General features: G+C 37.3%; 1 protein-coding gene across 28 annotated transcripts in view; it reads right to left on the minus strand.

Moving 5' to 3' along the window:
• Nrcam (neuronal cell adhesion molecule) overlaps positions 1-19,713 on the minus strand; it is a 277,119-nt gene that overhangs the window by 200,900 nt on the left and 56,506 nt on the right. For all 28 annotated transcript variants that reach the window (XM_058576091.1, XM_058576105.1, XM_046435384.2 and 25 more), the window contains exon 2: positions 16,956-17,099. The gene's annotated coding sequence lies outside the window, so the exon portion shown is untranslated. The remainder of the gene's footprint in view (positions 1-16,955; positions 17,100-19,713) is intronic.

A 19,713-nucleotide genomic window follows, 5' to 3' on the forward strand; every position in this document is an offset into this window, starting at 1 on the left:
TTTAAATGAGACAAGGTCTTGCTGTATTGCCCAGGCTGGTCTTAATCTCCTGGGCTCCAATGATCCTCTTACCCCAGGCTCCCAAGTAGCTGGGACAATAGGCAAGTGCTATCACACCTAGCTTAAGTATCATTTCAATTTAACAGATATTTATTGAGTTATGTATAGAATGCTTTGCTAAACACTAAGGTTATAAAAATGAAACAAATCCCTTGCTTCAAATGCAAGATAAGCCCACAGCAACAAGATGCCATGTGGCGAAATAGGTGCCATAACAGAAGTAGAAATCAGAGCACAGAGAGGGTGTGAATAAGCTCACAGTCAGCAATTAGAAAGACCTCAAAGAAGGTGTCTGCAGGTTTCAAAGTGAGTACAAGTAATGAGTTTTCTGCTCATATGTATTCTTAGGCAGGAGAAATCTTCTTGCTTATTTCCATTTCTAAGAATAAAAACTGTGCAGCTTTAGATATAGAATATTTATTGAGAATCTGGGCATGGAGTGGTACAGATGTCAGGAATTAAACTTATTATCTATAACACAAAATATCAGAAAGCTAGAAGGCAGGGAATCTGGCCACACAGCCCAGACTGCTTATCTTGCTAATAAAGGATAGCCTGCTGTTTTAGTCAGCTTTTTCACTGTTGCATCTAAAATATCTGACTAGAACCAATTTTAGGGGAAGAAAAGTTTATTTAGGGGCTCACGATTTTAGAAATCTCAGTCAGCTGATAGCTGGCTCCATTCCTCTGGGCTCAAGGTAAGGCTGAACGTCATGGCAGAAGAGTGTGGTGGAGGGAAGCAGCTCACATGATGATCAGAAAGCAGAGAGAGAGAGGGATCTCCACTTGCCAGATACAAAATATATATACCCCAAAGCCACGCCCCCAATGCCCCACCTCCTCCAGCCACACCCAAACTGCCTTCAGTTACTACTCAATTAATCCCATAGGTGATTAATTCACTGATTGGATTAAGGCTCTTATAATCCAACCATTTATTCTCTGAACCTTTTTGCATTGTCTCACATGGGAGATTTTAGGGAGCACCTCAAATCCAAATCATAACACCTGTCTTCAGTCCTATATTGATCTGATATATAAGCCAAAGCAAGAAGGGAAAATTAACTCAGTAAAAATCATTAGGCTGAACAGATTCTTTATTCCATTGCCTTCCAAGCAAATTTTCCTATTGATTTTGGTATATACAGACATGTAATGTTTAAAGAAAATCATCTTCATAATTTTTTGCATAGGAAATAGTATGAACTGAAATCAGTAAAGGGTAAAAGAAATAAGAGGAAGAGAATATACACTTGAAATTACTAACAGACACCAGGAACATTTAGAGAATGATAGATGGCAGAATAGATTGGCTAGTCTGATTTGATATTAAGCTGCCTTTGATATTATTTGGTATATTTGATATTAAGCCTAAAGCACTCCAGTGTACACAGTTAACCTGAGGTGGACATCTGTCACTATAAGAAACATACTGTGCTTCCAAGCACACAACAAATTTCTTTCTAGAAGTTACTTTGACTGGATGTAATCTGAAAACGCCTGGAATCCAGTTTTCTGACTTTTCATTGCAAGGGGCAGCCATGTGATGACTCCAGCCTGATCAAGAAAATACCTGTCTGAGACTCAACTCCTAAGCACAGTGCCTAAAAGACTTAAAAGGCTAGGGTTTGATTTGATCCCTGTCTCCCTGACCAGATTGGTCCTGCTGCAAGCAAATACCTGTTGTCCCTGTTTCTGGCTTACTGATTCCTTCCCATATTCAAGTTGGTCCCATAGTCATCCTGTAAATTCTATGTTCTCCTTGTGGACTCCCAAGACATTTCCTTTTCTTCAAGTTGGGCAAGGCTGGTTTTTTTATGTGCAGGAGGAGTGTGGGCTGATACCTTAGACAGGTGAGTATAAAGAGCTATAGCTGCAGAGGTGGGATACCTGATCTCCTGTCACTTAAAAATCTCGGACATCTCAATCTACCAAGGAGTATTGAAAACCATGCTTATTTCCATTTCTAAGAACAAAAACTGTGCAGCTTTAGATATAGAATATTTACTGAGGATCTGGGCATGGAGTGGTACAGATATCAGGAATTAACATCTAGGATGTAGGATTACCTGCCTTATTCCCCTTTCCTGTCTCTCTCCCAGTTAAGGCCTAGTTGAAGATAAATACTAGACCAGGTCAGTATTGGGAAATGGATGAAAAGACCATCCTAACATCTCTGTATCATTTTAAACACTAGCAAAACCCAACAATTACATAAAAGCTGCTTTTGAGCGACGCTTTCCGAAAAGCTGGGCTATAGTATCTCACCAGTGAAAGTTTGTGGACTTTCTCACTTGCACTGTAAGTGGCACTAAAAACATATCATCAATACAGCATGATTGATAGAAAGTGAATAGAATATATCTGCATGTTGTATTATCAAAAGACAATTTATGCATTGGGATATTTGTAGTCAGAAGAAAAAAGAGAGAGAGAAAGAAAGAAAGAAAGAAAGAAAGAGAGAAAGAGAGAGGGAGGGAGGAAGGGAGGAAGGAAGGATATTTAGCAAACAAAATAAATCCTAGAGAGCTGTAGCACATTTACACTTGGGAACCTGGTTTACAGTCTAGTGGATAGAAAAATGAAAAAAAATAATAACTTCATTATAAATATTCTCAACAAGAACACTGAATTTACATTGGGAAATTATTAAATGAGGGTGGATGATTCCAGTTAAGAACAGGAAAGACCAAATTAAGAAAATGGAGACAAGATTTTAGAAAGTAAAGCAATCTGGGAGTCTCACAAAGTCATCATGGCCTTACCCCTGATCCTAGTGACTCAGTAATTTGAACAGGCTCTTGGATGGGTGAGAACACTAATGCTTTCAATCTACCCCAAGGCAAGCATTCCCTCATCTCTAATTATTTACCAATATCAGACCAATACTGTTTCCAGTGTTGTTTAAAATTGCATATTTATAGTTTTTGAGTGCTCAGAATTTCCCTTTGCAGCAATAGACTACATATTCTGAAACCCAACTAGACACCTAAACATTCTAGGTGAAGTATGAAAATGTTTATAAAAATAGAGCTATAAGTTATTAAAAGGGAACTGTCTGAGAATAATATTAAATGGAAAACAATAATCCAAAAATGTTGAGCCAGAAATGAAATCAATAGTTATGTTTGGTGGGGGGCGGCTGGGGTTGTGGCTCAGTGGTAGAGCACTTGCCTAGCATGTATGAGGCACTCGATTCAATTCTCAGCTCTGCGTATAAATAAATGAATAAAATAAAGGTTCATTAACATCTAAAAATATTTTTAAAAATAGTTATGGTCATGTGTGTGCGCATGCATGCGTGTGTTCGTGTGTTTCAGTGCTAATAATCTAGTTTTGGTTTTAAAAGCCTCTGGGAACTATGGGGTGGGGAAGAGGCCTCAGAAGAAAAGGTCTTAGGGGGTATATCAAGTGAGACATCAGGAGGCACTTGACAGACATAGGGGCAATGGCATGAACCCTGGATCTCCAAAGTCTATGGATTAAATAGAAAGAAAGCTTACCCTACAAAGCAACAGCAAAGAAACTGTCCCTCTTGAAGTGATATTGAATAAAAGATAGTCTCTTGACAATCTGTAATCAGAAATCATGTCCCCCCTTTGGGTTTCAGGTCAATTTGTACTCTCTGCATGACCCCTTCTCTCTCTGTCCACCTCCCTCCAAATATTCAAAGCTAACAAATTAATTTAAAGCAGTACCTTAGAAACAAACCTAAGCCCTCTACAGAGAGATGTACCTTCCAACCAAACCTTCCTACAGATAAAGTCCCAACAACATTATTCCAAAAATTCACTGAATATTCTGCAATTTTAAATTATATAAGAAAGCAAGACATCATGTGAGAGTGAGCAGAACAGCTGCCCAGACTTGCCCAGAATTTATACATTGGTATCACTGGGATTAAAAAAAAATATATATATATATATATATATATATATATATATATATATATATATATATATGGTTATTTAAACAGATTACCAAGGAAACCGAATACATATGGCAAGAACATGTGACTATGAAAATGGAAGCAGATTTATAAAGAACCAAGCAGAACTTCCTGAAAACAAAACTATGATTCAGATGAAAAAAATTATTGGACATGTCAACTAGCTAATAAAACACAGGTTTTATTATAACAAATCAGGGAACTAGAACCTGAAGTGGGGGAACCAGACTGCAAGGGAAAGAGACCCCCAAAAAGTAAAACATATTTTAAAAATACAAATAAAAGGTCACCTCAAGGATTAAGGATAAAAATAAAGGACTAACACCTATAATAGGAATCTCAGAAAGATATGATCATGAGGATGAGGGAGAAACAACATGAGAAGAAATAATGCCTAAGAGCTTCTCATAATGGATGAAATACACAAATTCTCAGATTTAGGAAGCAGAAAAAATAACAATCAGTATTACACACACACACACAAATAATTAATGGCCAAAGTTTTTCTAGAATTGATGAAAGACATGAATTCATTGATACAGGAAAACACAGAATATGCCAAGAAAGATGTATAAAAAGAAATACACACGTAGACATATTAAAATAAAATTTCAGACCTGTAAGGACCAGAGAATATCTCAAAGCAATAAAAAAGAAAAAACACATCTCTCTACAGGAGTAGCAGTTAAACTGCTTACAGACTTCATCTCATACATTTCTGGCTTGGGTCTATGAACACCAATACAACCATTTTGAAAAACAATTCACCATTATCTAGTAAAGTTGAATCCATACACACACTATTACTCAGCAATCAGAGTCCTTTAAAAAAGGAAAAGACCACCATCACAAACTGTGACATGTACACCAAGAGACAGGTATATGAATGTCAACAGCAGAATTCCTTGTAATCACCCCAATCTGAAAACAACCCAAAGGGATAAAGAATTGTGATTTATTCATAAGATGGAATGTTATCAGCATTAAAAAATCACCTTGAATAATTCTCACAAACATAATGTTAAGTTACCATGACATTAATCATATGAAGTTCAAAAATATGTAAAGTTAAATGATGATATAGGAGGAATTGGAGGAGGGGAAGGGGGTATGATCAAGGAATAAAACACAAGCAAAAAGAATAATGTTGTAGTTCCTATATTGGTTGTGTTTGTTTTTATTCTTTTTCAAAAATACAAAAATATTTTGTTGAGGGACATAATACCTTTATTTTATTTACTTATATGTGGTGCTGAGAATTGTACCCATTGCTTCATACATGCTAGGCAAGTGCTCTATCACTGAGCTACAACCCCAGCCCTTGTTTTTATTCTTTTTATTTTACATATATGTTATTTTCATTTTTTAAAATGAGCTTACACATTACTATTTAATTCTAACAATAAACCTATGAATGATACTATTTTATCCCATTTTGTATTTGGGAAACTGAGGCACAGAAAGATTAAGTAAATTGCCCAAATTTCCAGGCCAGCAAATAGCAGGATCAAGACCAGAATCTACACGATCTGTCTCTGTAACAATCTGTCTCTTGACTATAGTGTTATTCTCTTTTGTGCATATATAATATTCTACTTTAAAAGAAAAAAAATTGAAAAAGAGAAAATTCCTTTGTGTTTACACTCCAGGAACTGATGTCATCAAACTTTTGCAAAAAAGATAACTACAAAAAAGTGTGTTAGTGTAATGGGAAATTAACATCAAAAAGTTAATAATCATTTTGCCCATGTTATTTTTAATCTCATCACATTTTTCTTCATTTTCCAAATTGTTTTCAATGAGCATGTATTACTTTAATACTTGGAGGAAAATCAAACTATTTAAAAATACTCTTGTCTTCAGCTTTTTTTTTTTAAATCACATATCCTACATCACTTGGTAAATTGCAGAGGAAGTCTAATTACATCTTGTCTGAAAAATAAAAGACAACTATGAGTGTTACTGGGTTCCAGAAAAGGGTCTTGGCTTTGTATCCAACATCAAATAGTGTTTTAAATTTCAGTGGAAAAAGAAGAGAGAGAGAAAGAGAAAGAAAGAAAATTAAAGAGGCTGATAAAGACTTATTTCTGGCTGGTCTTGCTTCAGGGCAATCCCAACCCCTTTCTGCAGTAGCAAAGTACCCAGGGCTTCTCTACCTATAGCCACCAAGCTAACTACAGAGAGACACGACAAGAATTTTATGCAACAATCAAGGAAATAGATTCATAATATCAGTTGTCTGACTATCAAGTTTAGAAACACAGGCCTTCCAAGAGTGTGAGGTTCCTGCTGACATTAGGAAGCGTCAGTGACCTGAAGGGGAGCACAGAATCTGCTGATTGTGGGTGCTGAGCACATAGGGTCCTTCACAGCTGCATCTATTTGGCTTTGATTTAGAATGTATTGGAGGTGGAGAAGGGGGTATGATCAAGGAAAATAATAATGTTGTAGTTCCTATGTTGGTTGTTTCTATTCTTATTAAAAAATATTTTTAGTTGTCGATGGACATAATACCTTTATTTTATTTATTTATATGTGGTGCTGAGGATTGAACCCAGTGCCTCACATATGCTAGGCAAGTGTGGGGGCGGGATTGGAGTGCATTTCTGGAAAGTAAAGCTTTTCTGAAAGGAAGAACAACACATTCTTTAGAAGCAGATTATGTTACAGTTTGGTAGTGTTATTCAGTCACAAAATACAAACCGAAAGGGCAATTCATAGAGACACTGGGTCAGTTCTGGCATGCATATACCAGTGCTGAACCTCAGGTTTAGACAAAACAGGAATGACAGGCTAAAGCTTTATCAACATTTGCCTTAGCAACTTTATAGACCCAAATAAAAAAATATATCAGTTCTGTAAATAAAGGTAACTGTCTCCAATTTACGCACTATTAATTCCAAAAAACAACCAGAAGAGCACAGTGGAACACGTACTTTCTATGACATCTCTCTTCACCTGCTCCCCTTCCTTCATTTCAGTAGCTTGTGAAGTACAATGAATTGTTAACTGTCCCCAAGCTTCAGTTCACAGCTTGTAAGCTGGACATAATCATACTTGCCTCACAGCACTGTTGTGAAGACAAGGTGAAGCAGTAGGAGTGCCCAGCATAATGTCCTTGCAGATGCTCTTGAAATGTTTCTCCGTTCCTGCCCTTTCTACTCACAGAACTACAAGTCACCACACACACACACACACACACACACACACATACACAGAGGCTATGCCTTCTCAGAATGATGCAGCCTAGGAAAATACCTTGTCTGGCTCAGGACCTATAAGATAAAGATTAACAATCCAAATATATTAAAGTAAAAACTGGGAGTTAGTTTTCACTCCAAAATAACAAATTACAACATAGTAACTGGAAAGGGAAGCTGTTAATGAATGTACATAAAGATGGTTAACCAGAAATAAAGACAAAAGCTGCCTTTTCTTATCACATTAAAGTGAAAACAAACAAGACAGGGAGGAGGTAGCAGAAGAACTAAAGTAAAACTTCCACTTCAGGGATGAGGATAAGGAGTTAGATGCCCAGTATCAGATAGACAGAGACTCAGAAGTACACAGTCCCTGGTAATGCTAAGGAACACAGCCCCATGGTCTTGAATGCAGTTTCATTTTAAACATCGAAAGGCAGTCATTTGGCTCCCAGGGAATATAGCTAACTCTTGCTTTCCTAGCCAAAGAATATTGAGAAATTTAAATAAAAGTCTAGAATGAGAGCTTTAAAAATATCTCTTTTAAATGAAGTATAGTCTCATACTTCATCAAATTTGATTTATGACAAAGACAACCATGCAATCACCCTTGGGTCAATAACCTGGAGATTCCTCATTCACTGCTTCACCGTTTTATATAGGGTGTGTGTGCTTGGGTTTTATTCCTGCATTTCATTGAAGTCTGAGGGGGGCAACTGAATTCCTAATTCTGAAAAGTGAACATCATCATGATCCACTACTACAGGTTAGGGCTTGGAAGCGGTTCATTCAGTAGAAGAACAAGTGGATGAACAGGCAAAGAAAAAAAAAAAGCTTAAGGAACCAAGCTGGGCTGGAGGAAAGGAAAGGTTTTATATCCATATGAATCTGAAACTTCAAAATGGACTAGACTATATTTAAACTTTTAAAAACCTGAAAGTAACTAAAAATCTATCAGAACTGCTGGAGAACACTTCAAAGGAAAAAGAGATTTGACAGAAGAGATTTGAAGGCAATGAAAGGAGTGAAAATTTTAAAATATCTTTCATGTTTGTACCTCAGAGGCTTAAACTGTCCTTAGATTAGAGTACTTCTCCAACTTTAAAAGTATATGTGAATGCCCAGGAGCTTGCTAAAACACACATTCTGACTCAAGAGATTGTGGATTTTTCTTTCTTTCCTTCTTTTCTTCCTTCTTTCCTTCCTCTCTCTCCCTCCCTCCCCCCCCACCTCTCTCTCTCTCTCTCTCTCTCTCTCTCTCTCTCTCTCTCTCTCTCTCTCTCTCTCTCTCTCTCTCTCTCTCTCTCCCTCTCTCTCTCTGCCAGGGATTGAACAGGGCCTCACCCAGGTTCAACAAGTGCTCTACCACTGTGCTACATGTTAGAAGGAACCTACAAGTATCTGCTGTAGGTTTACTATATTAGGATTTGGAGGCATATCCCTTAAACCAGTTTTATTGTTTGACAGATACCAACAAGCTCTAGGTAGACCATCCCAAGACTGAAATCAAACAACATGTAAAAGTGCTTTGTTAGCGGCAAAGAACATAGAATAGCAGTGTCATTACTATCACTGAAAGGATCGGGCAGGATGACGTGCTGAAGACCCAAGGTGAGAAACAGAACTAGGCTTAAAACCATTCTTATCTGGTCTGAAGCAAGTGTTTTGGCATTTCAACTTGTTGCTACTTAAAAGAGATATGAAGGAAACATTATTTATTTCCATTCATGTTGTCAAAATTCGTTTCCAAAAGACATGTACCTTCCTGTCTCAATGAATATATTACATTGAAAATGCTCATTTGTGGATGATTCAAGCAAGTATATTTCCTGAGTGGGGGCAGAGATCACCATGACTATGGTAGTGCTCTTGATGCCCCCAGGAGCAACCATAGCACTCGGCGTACTCACAGCCTTGCACAACACCATTGTCAACTGGGAAAGTGAAAGGAAGCCTAGTGGAAATTTCCAGCCATGTGGGAGAATTTCAGAGGTGAGGCAGAGCAATATGGGATAAAACAGGGAGGCTCTGTAGTGGAGAAGCATGTGCTGAAGGAAGACGAGGGTTGAGGGATCTTATAAGAACGGCAAGAAAAATATTGAGCAAAATCCCCAAAAGAAGCCTCAAATGAATTAGGCCTTGTGATGCTAAGCATTGTGCTAAGCACTGTGATTAATACCCAGATCAAGATAATTTTATATGTTAGAACACTAAAGCCTACCCCACCGATATAGTACACAAACTCAATAATCAAGAAGGAGTCCTGGAAGACTAGGGTAGTGGCTGAGAACTTTATCCCCTCTGAACAGAGCCACTTGAAGAATTTTAACTTGGCAGTAATAGAAAGAATGAAATGTATTGGGGAGAATACTGGAAGCCTGAGAATCAGTAAGACTATTTTATTCTTCTGCTAGTGAACCCATTTAATCAAATGAAATCTTAAATCATAAATATATCTATAGAGAAGAGGAAAGCATGGTTGCCAGGTATGCTGGAGCTCTGAGGCTGAAATGGCAGGGGTGAACCCTCAGGTCTGCAAGATTTCTTTGAAAAAGGTCACTGTGCTGTGATAAACAGCAGGAATTAAATGCAAAGGAAACCAGTACAAATGTGGTTTTATGAGACCAGATCATCTGTTGCAGAACAGATCAGCTGTGGCTGCAACAGAACCATATAGAGGCACTGGGTTCTAATCCCATGCTCTTTCACCTATACTAAGCTGTCTCAGCCTACTATTATTTGATAAGACATGCCAAAGAGAAAATGCAAAATCCAATATACTTCTTAGTAATTTAGAAACTTCTTAGTGGCTTCCTCTTTCTTCTTACACTAAGGTCTTAAAAAAGCATTTAGTCAAAAAATCTAGCCCAATATCCAATCTTTAATCTTATCTCAGCAGTTAATCAATTGAAAAATAATTTGTTCTCCAAAGTTCCAGACTTCTTCCTGTTGTTCCAAAGCCTTCATAATAATACTCATAACTATTTCAGCAGTGTCAACACAAGATTAAAGTAATAAAAGAGCTTATATTGGGTACAAATAAATGGTTCAGGATGGTAGTATTTAATTTATTTATATGTAGAATATAAAAATATGACAAACAGTAAAACTGAAAATTATGATAATATCTAGCAAATTTTCAAATATACATAAAGACACCTATTCAATGAAAAATATATTTGTTAGGTTTTCAGAAAAGCACACACCAGTGTATTTAGACACAAAGATACTATAAGAAATTTAGTTATAGAGAAAATGAAATGTGGGTAATAATAGTTATTTTAGTCCATTTGCAAAACATACATGTGTTGGAATTCCTAGGAAGGCTCATTTCTGAAATCCCAGAATCACACAATCTAGAATTCTTCCTGGATTTCCTGGGAAACATCTCAGTCACTCAAGACTAAAAGTTGTCTTTTTTTTTTTTTAAGATTTTTATTATTGTATATTCCACAAGTTCCTTCCTGTGTCAAGAACAGAGGAGTTCCCTTGATACAAAACCAATTATCCTCCTCCTTTAAATTATATCCATTTCCTCTTGCTCTGTCCTTTGAAACATGACAAAAAGAAATGTCCAATATGCTCCTCACAAAAGTTCTCCACTTACTTTCAGGCAGAGACAAGTTATGGCTGTTTTCTTATCTTTAGTCAATCTGGTCTTTTAACTTGTACTCATAGGACTTCCTTTTTTATCTCCTTTTGTTTGGGTTCCCTTTAGAACTTTAAATTCCCTTTGGAATGCAGCTTAAATTCTCCATGTACTTCATAAAAGTGGACTCATGGTATAGAAGAGATACATAAAATTGCAGATGATGCGTCTTTTATTAACATCCATACTTTAATAAATTAAACATCAAAATAAAGACATTAAAATGTGTTCTATGATGTAACCTTGGTCAAAACTAGCACACTATTTATGGAATGTTTATAAGCAATTACTGGCCATTATAATAATAGTTATAATGTAATAAACATTTCCTATATGCCAGGTTTGAATACATTGCTATCAACTGTAGGAGGTAAGTATTACTAACCCCATTGTTTTTTTACAGTAAAGGTCTGGGCTACATTCTCATAGATCTTGATTATGATTCCAGAGCCAGTACGTATCACAGTGCTGTAAAGACACATGATCACCTGCGCATACACTCTTGTACTATGTGGTCCCGGTATGGTGACTGCTGCAGCTCAGGTTTTCCTGGTACCAGATGCTGAGATGAATATTTGCATGAAGGAATTTACTGGTGAGGGCTCTTGGGCTCAACACCTGTTGGGGGAGTGCCCAAAGTAGGACCAGGAAGTGGGAGAAGTTGTGTTGTGATAGTCGCAACAAAAGCCACAGCAGACCCTTCAGGTACTGTATTGTTCTCTCTTGCATCCCAATATCCACCAGTTGTTGAATGCATGCTGCCCAGGGCAGATGGAGTGAGGCAGCTCTCTATAGCTAAAGGCTGAGGATGATCTCCAAAAGGAGGGATCCAGCTGTGGGCAGTAGACTGTCAAAACCTCCAGGAAGGGTGAGGAATCTGGGTAGTACATAAAGCTCTTCTGCAGTCTTGAGTCCTAACCAGCTTAGAATGTGGTTCTATATACCTTTTCATGGGTTTGTAAGTAACAAATCTTAATGTCAAACCTAAGATTGAGAGGAGAAAAGTGCTACAAATACTGTTTTGACTTATGTGTAGGACATGAGGAATTTCTCCCTCTTCAGCCTCTCTCTTCTGGCCTCTTCTGTCTCTGTTTTATTATTTTTTTTGGTGGGGTGGGGGGTACTGGGGATTGAACTCAGGGGCTCTCTACCACTGAGCCACATCCCCAGCCCTATTTTGTATTTTATTTAGAGACAGGGTCTCATTAGTTGCTTAGCACCTTGCTTTTGCTCAGGCTAGCTTTGAATTCACCATCCTCCTGCCTCAGCCTCACAGCCGCTGGAATTACCAGCATGTGCCACCACACCAAGCTCTTTGTCTCTTTTCTGTCTCTCATCCTCTATGTGATACACACATATTAATATGATTCTAGATAAAACATGAAAATCCTGATGGTAAAGAGGGGAAACAGTAGAGGTGACAGAATAATTTAAAATACTGAAAACTTAATATTGCCATTTCTGAATTGTTCTATCAGTAATCAAATCTACCTACCCTTTAAATGAAAGAAAAAACACTGGGTGAAAAAAAAACCTGTTAGTGGTTCTGCATCCTCAACCATTTTTTTAACCCTAAATCTTTCCTTATAGACTTCATTTTATAAAACATATTAGAAGGTATAATTGCCTGAGGATGGTTCTTGTCTAAAACAAATAGCACCAACACATTATTGATTCCAAAGAGGGAATCCTATTGTTTTTTTCTTCATTTGCTAATGAGAACAACCAATTTTTTTAAGTTTAAGAAAAAAGTATTTATTGTTTATTTGTATCTATTTATTCATCATGTAAAAGCTTTTAAAAAGCTAAAAATTCAACAACTAGCAAGAATGGTTATTAGAACATGCATTTGAAATAGATCCCCAGGGTATAATGAATGCAGCTTATATTCTAGGAAAATGTGAAGAGTCATTAATTCATATTATGCTGCCTGGCTATTCCATCAACTAAGGCAAAAATAAATCCACTAGTCACCATTCTCATTTTAACACAAGCAGCAAGATATTAGTGCAATAGCTGGGGTTCAAAAGTTAATAATAAACCTGAATCAAGAATAATTTCAAAAGTACTCAAACAACAAAAAGCAGTGGAGAGTAAAAATTCAAATACAGCAGGACGTTATCTGATTAAACACCCGTTGTCATTGTCCTCCACCAAACTGACCTGCAAACTGCTGATGTGAAGTCTAGGACCTCTATGGTGGGATTGAATTTGTACCAAAAGTTTGTGTGTCAGCATTTCCTCTCCTCTGTCTTTTTAAAATCCCACACCACAGAAGGGCATAGGGTAACACATTTTACTGCTAAATATGATTCGAGCCTGTTGGAATACTGCCCACTCAAAAGTGTCACCCTGGCAACTCACCCATGGCTTCTGCTTTCTAATAGAAATTCTCTCCAGACAATCTTCCTTTGGAAGAATCCACTGGGTAGGAGGGCAGTGTAAATGATTTTTCCAAATCTAAATACTTTCAAGTGGTAACCCCAAAGCTAACATAAATTCCATGCATTATTTTGTTTGTATAATGGTTCTTGTACACGTTCACCTAGATGGAATATGAGTAGGAAGCAGCCACCCCCTACCAATCCATCCTGCTCTTCTCCCCTGGTAAGACAGTTCAGAAGATACTGCCACCAAGACAAGTGACAGTGGTGAAAGCTGACCACCATCCCCCATTCCTTAGCCACCACATCTTGTGCTCAAAGTCTGTAATAGTTTCCAAATTTGTTCACCCTTGCTTGTACCATCCTGCCCAATGCATCCAAGCAACGCAGAGGGCAAACTTTTAGCATGTGCCAGACAGTGTCTCCCCACAGCTCTCATCCTTATCCATGACAGGCTTTTCCACTGCCAGTGTAATAAACAAAAATTGTCAAGGGTCTTCTGTTTTGGAGACAGCAAATGTGTATGTGTTTATTCCACAGAGAATATGAGTGAGACAGAAAAAGAAAAAGAGACATGGAGTCACAGAGAGGAAAAACAAAGAAAGAAAAATGCAAAGAGAAAGAGTGAAACAAGGAGAAATATTCCTTGTACCCTGCACATGAGTGGAAGCTCCTTTTGTTCCTGGTAGCTTTTGGGATGAGTGAATCATGTTTTGGACACGCACTCCGATGACTTACAGCCCACTGGTTTCACAGCAGAAACTGACCATTCTGTGAATTTCAAGAACAATTCATTGTCTTCAAGACCACCTACAACTTGCATGCATATGCCGTCATTCTAAGTTACACCAACTCAGCATTTCCACATATTCATTTTCTGTACATAAAATTCATAGCAGAGTGCAGCACAATCGACTAAATCAGAAATATCTTCTGCTTAAAAGTGGTGGTTTTAAAATCATTGATTTGTGCCTTTTAAAAAAAAAAAAACTGGAATTTAAACATAGGTGGTTTGATTCTAATCCTTCATTTTAGTGTTAGGACTACTATAGAAAAATAAAGAGTACCAAAACCAAAATCCATGCTTTTTTTTAATGTTTGAAAATAATAAAACATTAATTGGAGCCTCAAGTATTAAAGAAAAATCTGTTTAATCTAGTGTGACTAACCAAAGCAACTATCACCAGTGTGAACTGATTTAATTAATTCAACTCCCTATTTTAACACACAGAGATGACTCCACAGTTCAAAAAATATCTGGGATGAGAGGAAAAAATGATGCAGTGGAAAGGCCAGAGCAGGCTTCAAGAGACCAGGGCTCTGGTTCCAGCTCTCAGTATTAGATTTAATTTTGCTTCCAATTAATTTTCTCATGTATGAAAATGAAAGTGATAGATTAATTCATCTTTAAATTTCCTGGAAGGATGGTAATAAAATGGACTAAAAAGTGTAAAACAGGAAGGTTTTGTAATTTTCCAGAAAGTCTTCAGGAAAAAAAGTCATTATGCCAATTAGGACCATAATAATCAAATAAAATTCACTCAGAGTCATGCTATCGTGTTGTATGAATTTAAGATTTTTACCCATGACATTCCCTCCAAGACAGCTCTGAGTAATGAATTTAAAAAGTGTAACTTGGGTGGATTTGCTCTCAAACAGTACAGCCTCTGTTGCAACAGACCCGCTCACCATGTGTCAGGGTGGCCCACTGGGAACACCCTGGGGTGGGGGGCTGACATTGCCCAATGAAGAATGCAAGAAAGACCCTGCTCAGTCTCCCATAAGCAATGTTTAAATACTGGGTAGGGCAATGGAACTGAGGAACTGAAAAGAAACCATGATTAATACAGAAAAAGAACTATACTTTGAAAAGAAAAGCACTTTCCCTAACTAATTTCTATAACTAATATGAAATTATAGTTTCATACTTTGGCACTGATTTCTAACTCTCCTAAATTTTAGGGTTTACATTGGTTTTAAAATACTGCTTTAAATCCCCTTTTATCAAAAAGTCACCATATTTGTCCCTAGGAAACACCCTAATTTACTATGCCAAGAAAATAAGACGAGAAACTACATGTAGAAATGAAATGATTAATATTAGAGTTTTTTTGTTTGTTCATTTGTCTGTTTATTTTTGAGAAAGGATCTCCCTATGTTGCCCAGTCTGATCTTGAAATCATGGACTCACCATGAGGTGGGAGTGATCTTCCCACCCTAGCCTCCCCAGAAGTTAGGGACTTTAGGTTCCCAGGTAACAAATAATGTTAAACTAGAAACTAATAATGTGATGAGTTGTGTCTCAAGTGGAGGAATGAGTAATACTGAAGGCTTAAGTACAAAATCAAATTTACCTTTTTAAAAGAATTTATAGTTATCACCTTCAAACTAGTAAGTCAATATATTCTAGACCTAATTCCTCCCCTTCCTTCTGCCTGATACAACTGCTTAATGGACATTTCTACCCAGATGTCCCATATATATACCCCAAAGTCCTTCCTTCTCCAAGAATAAGTCTGCTTCCCTCTGGAGTCCCTCTATGACATTATCATGTTCTCAGTCCACCTAAGTCAGAACCCAAAAATCACACAATCCCCAAATCAGGGTATTCTAGCTCATTCATCCCCACCCCCACCCTCCATGTTCCTCACTTACTCTACCCAAATTCTAGCCCTCCTACTATTCTCCAGATGATTACAAAACAAATCTCTCCCTCTTTCAATCATGCTCACCTCCACTTCATTCTCTGTGCTCATTCCAGAGTAAATGTGCCTAAAATGCACAGGACTCCCAGCCTAATGCCCCTCAATGCTTCAGGGTTTCCTACCCCTACCTAACACACACTCACACCACACCTTATGATTCAACAACCCTGTACAACTTATTGCTCTGATTGTGGATTTCACATCCTTATCCCACTGCTCCTGCCTGCAGTGCTCTCCTCCTTATTTTTACCTGGCTAATTTCTATTCATTTTTTAAGAGCCATTTCAGGGCCCATATTTTCCAGAAGGCTGCTTTAATATGCTGTCCTCCTGCACCAGGTTGCATTGGATGCCTTACGCATTCCTTAATGCATTCTCAATATCCTTGTGTCATACTGGAGTCGGTCACTTCTATTGATAGGTCTGTCTCTTACATTTGACAGCTACCGATTGAAGGCAAGGACTTGCCACCTTTTCTTCCTAGAAGCCTAGCAAAGTTTACCAAACTGAACTGAAAATAATCTATGGGGGAAAATAAATTAGAGGATAGAAGAGTATTTAGGAGGATTATACATGTTTGGGAATAATAGCAATTGTTTTTCATACTTAGGCAAATAATTCCCCATAGTTTAGAAAGTAATTTGATTTAAGTTGATCCTTAAAGCCATATTAGAAGTTAGGGTAAGGGAGATATGCTGATATAGTCTGTAAGTACATAAGAATTTTCTTGAAAGAGAGCAATATTATTGAGATTTTTAAAAGGGATGTATTTGTGCATTGCATATGTGTGTGTTCTCAAATATAATTCTAAGTCAAAGCTCCACTTCAAATTAATTGATTTTCTTCATAACTACTACATTTTTTCCCAAAAAGGAAAATTATCAATTGCTTACTTATAGAGAATTTTCAGCAACTTGTTTCTCTATTCACTCTTTAAGAAAGTGGACTTTGGAAAATAGACAGTTAATTCAGACTTCTAAAATCAAAGATAGAACGATTCCCCTCTCACCTTCAGAGGATCCACTGGGCCTAGAGACTCCCGGAAGTTTCCCCGCTTTCCGAAGCCGTTCTGTTCCCAGGATGATGCCAACAGCTGAGAGCAGCTTCAGCAAACAAGAGTAAAGAGTGCCAAGGAAGAATATCACAAAGATTCCTAAAAAGGAAACACACACACAACAATGTAAATTGGTTTTGGTTGGTTAATTCTCTTAAGCTGAAATTTCATTTTGCTATTCCACTAAAACCAACAAGGGGAACTTAATACAAATGAAATTCACAATTAATTTAACCAAGCATTATTGTACTTAAGAACATCAGTATGTCTTAAGACACTTTAAGTGATTCAAGGGAAAAAGGTAATGAAAAATGGTAACATAATTCCAATTACATTTCACAGAGGGAGAGAAGTCTGAATTACCCCTAAATAGCAGGGAAAAAAAACTATGTGCACAAAAAAAAAAAAAAAAGAGAAAGAAAGAAAGAAAGAAAGAAAGAAAGAAAGAAAGAAAGAAAGAAAGAAAGAAAGAAAGAAAGAAAGAAAGAAAGAAAGAAGGCAGGCACTGATCTTATTCGACTCTGATACTTCATGGGAATACAGTGTGTTTTACAATCACATCGACACACAGGCTGCTTCTGGGAAGAATCTAATACAGGCTGAAAAGAACAAACAATGAAGAACTTAGTATTTGATCAAGGTTGACGATGTCAGAGAGGAACTCAGCAATGCAATTACATTTTAGAGGTGGCTTTGAAGGCGGTGAGAAAAGAAGGCATCTGGGAATAAAGGAGTTGCTGAACACACAATTGTAAGAAGAAGAAAAAAAAGCACAAGGTGAAGGTAGAACTCGGTAGAATGAAACCTTAATTAAACGGAAGTCAACAAACAGAAGTGCTTGAATAGAGTGTTTATTTAATACCTCACTTTTATGAGAAAGGGTAAAATTCACAGAGAGGATTGTTCAGAAAACTTCTGCTACACCAGAACTTAAGATCAGTTGCAGTAAGAAGGGCAGAAGCTGGGAGTTCTAGACCTGCCCCTCCACTGACAGTATGACCTTGGACCTGCTAAATGCTCCCAACCCTGCCTGTGCATTAGCATCCCCAGGAAAGCTTTTAAGAAATATTTACTTCGGGACTTCATCCAGGCCAAATAAGTCCCTGAGGGTAGGATGGCATCCAAGCATCAGTGGTTTTTCAAAAGAAAGTCAGAGAAAATGTTCTTTGATGACCCCTATAATCTCTGTCTTTTCTACATTTTAGTACCTGATAACTCACTTGTTTAAATTAATAGTGTCCAAACGTTTTTAAAGATTTATAAAATTGATTCCCAATTTTTAAGAGGCATGAACTGAGGGTGAAGAGGGATATTGACATAATCAAATTAAACAGTCACACCAGGATGGAGTCCAGTCTGGGGAGAAAAAAAGCCAGATAGTAAGCTGGGGACAGACACAACTCTGTTCCAGGCTGGGATTGGTAAGAACAGAAGACAGAGCCATGCCACTGTCCAGGGACTGCAGATGCTCTTAGCTCTCTGGGCAGAGGAGAGTATACTAACCTCTCCATCCCTTAAGGATGTAAGTACCAGACTACAATGAATGCCTTACCAATTCCTTAATGCACTCTCAATATACTTGTATCATACTGGAGTTGGAGTAAAAATAATCCTAGAAGCTAAGTTATTGAACATTTTATATGAGCTAAATGGTGTGTCAGGAATATCCTTGGAAGAACTCTGAGGCATAAGTATTGTCATCTGCCTTTTATAAATGAGGAAACTGAGGCCAAATGAGATTACTTTTGTCTCAAAAATAGTCACCCTAGAATTTTAAGAAAGCCAATTTCCCCTGACCAGGCCACTGCCTTATGGCAACACCATTGCCAGGCAGGCTGGAAGCAAGGCCACTCTGCCCTGCTGCCTATTTGTCTTTATTATGTCAACACATTCTTACGTTGAAAAGTGAAAACGGAAGCATCTTAGTTCTCCCTGGTGCTTTCAGATTTCGTCAGAGCAAATAATTTCTGTTACTTGACAGAAGGTTAACGTTTTATGGAATGATTTTTATTCTCCATTACATATGCACTTCCAAATTAGCAGAGGTTCAATGTGGAGATTTAATTATACTGTATTGGAGAACTTTATTCTCAGACAACTATCAGAAGAGTCATCACTGAAATCTGCTCTAAATGACTCAGTCTATCTGACATTTGAGTTTAAATGAGTAACTGAAATCTCTGGAACATCATTTACAATATGGGAAAAAATTTCCAAACATGCATACACTCCTCTTCAATCATCTTAAAGAAGTATTCATGTTGCAGTTTGCTGCTCCATTACATTCACATTATGGAAGTTATTTCTTTTCTTTAAATAGCATTGTTATTGACTGTAATAAGATCTAATTTACAAATATTTCACATTTGAAATATATTTTATTTAAGAAGCTAATACAAAAGCATTACTGTTTCTGACACCTTAGGCATATCCTAATTACACTGAGTCAGAATTATCTTCATGGCTCATTTTAAGAATAATGTAAAAAAAGAATAATGTAAAAATATGGCTTTCATTAGACACCTCTGGGAAGAAATGCAACAATAATGATAAAAATTAAAATACAATTTGCGGAGGTGGAAGGAGCCTGGAAGGTCACTGAATCCAACCATCTATCTGCCTAATGCCCACTCTGTGTTTAGGGAATTCTTGAACCTGTCACTGATTCCAATTCTGGCCCAAGGACCACATCCAGACATTTAATGCAAATGTC

This window comes from Marmota monax, unplaced genomic scaffold (genome assembly GCF_021218885.2).
Source record: "Marmota monax isolate L192 unplaced genomic scaffold, Marmota_monax_Labrador192_F-V1.1 WCK01_AAM20220418_F8-fsc00139, whole genome shotgun sequence".
NCBI lineage: Eukaryota > Metazoa > Chordata > Mammalia > Rodentia > Sciuridae > Marmota > Marmota monax.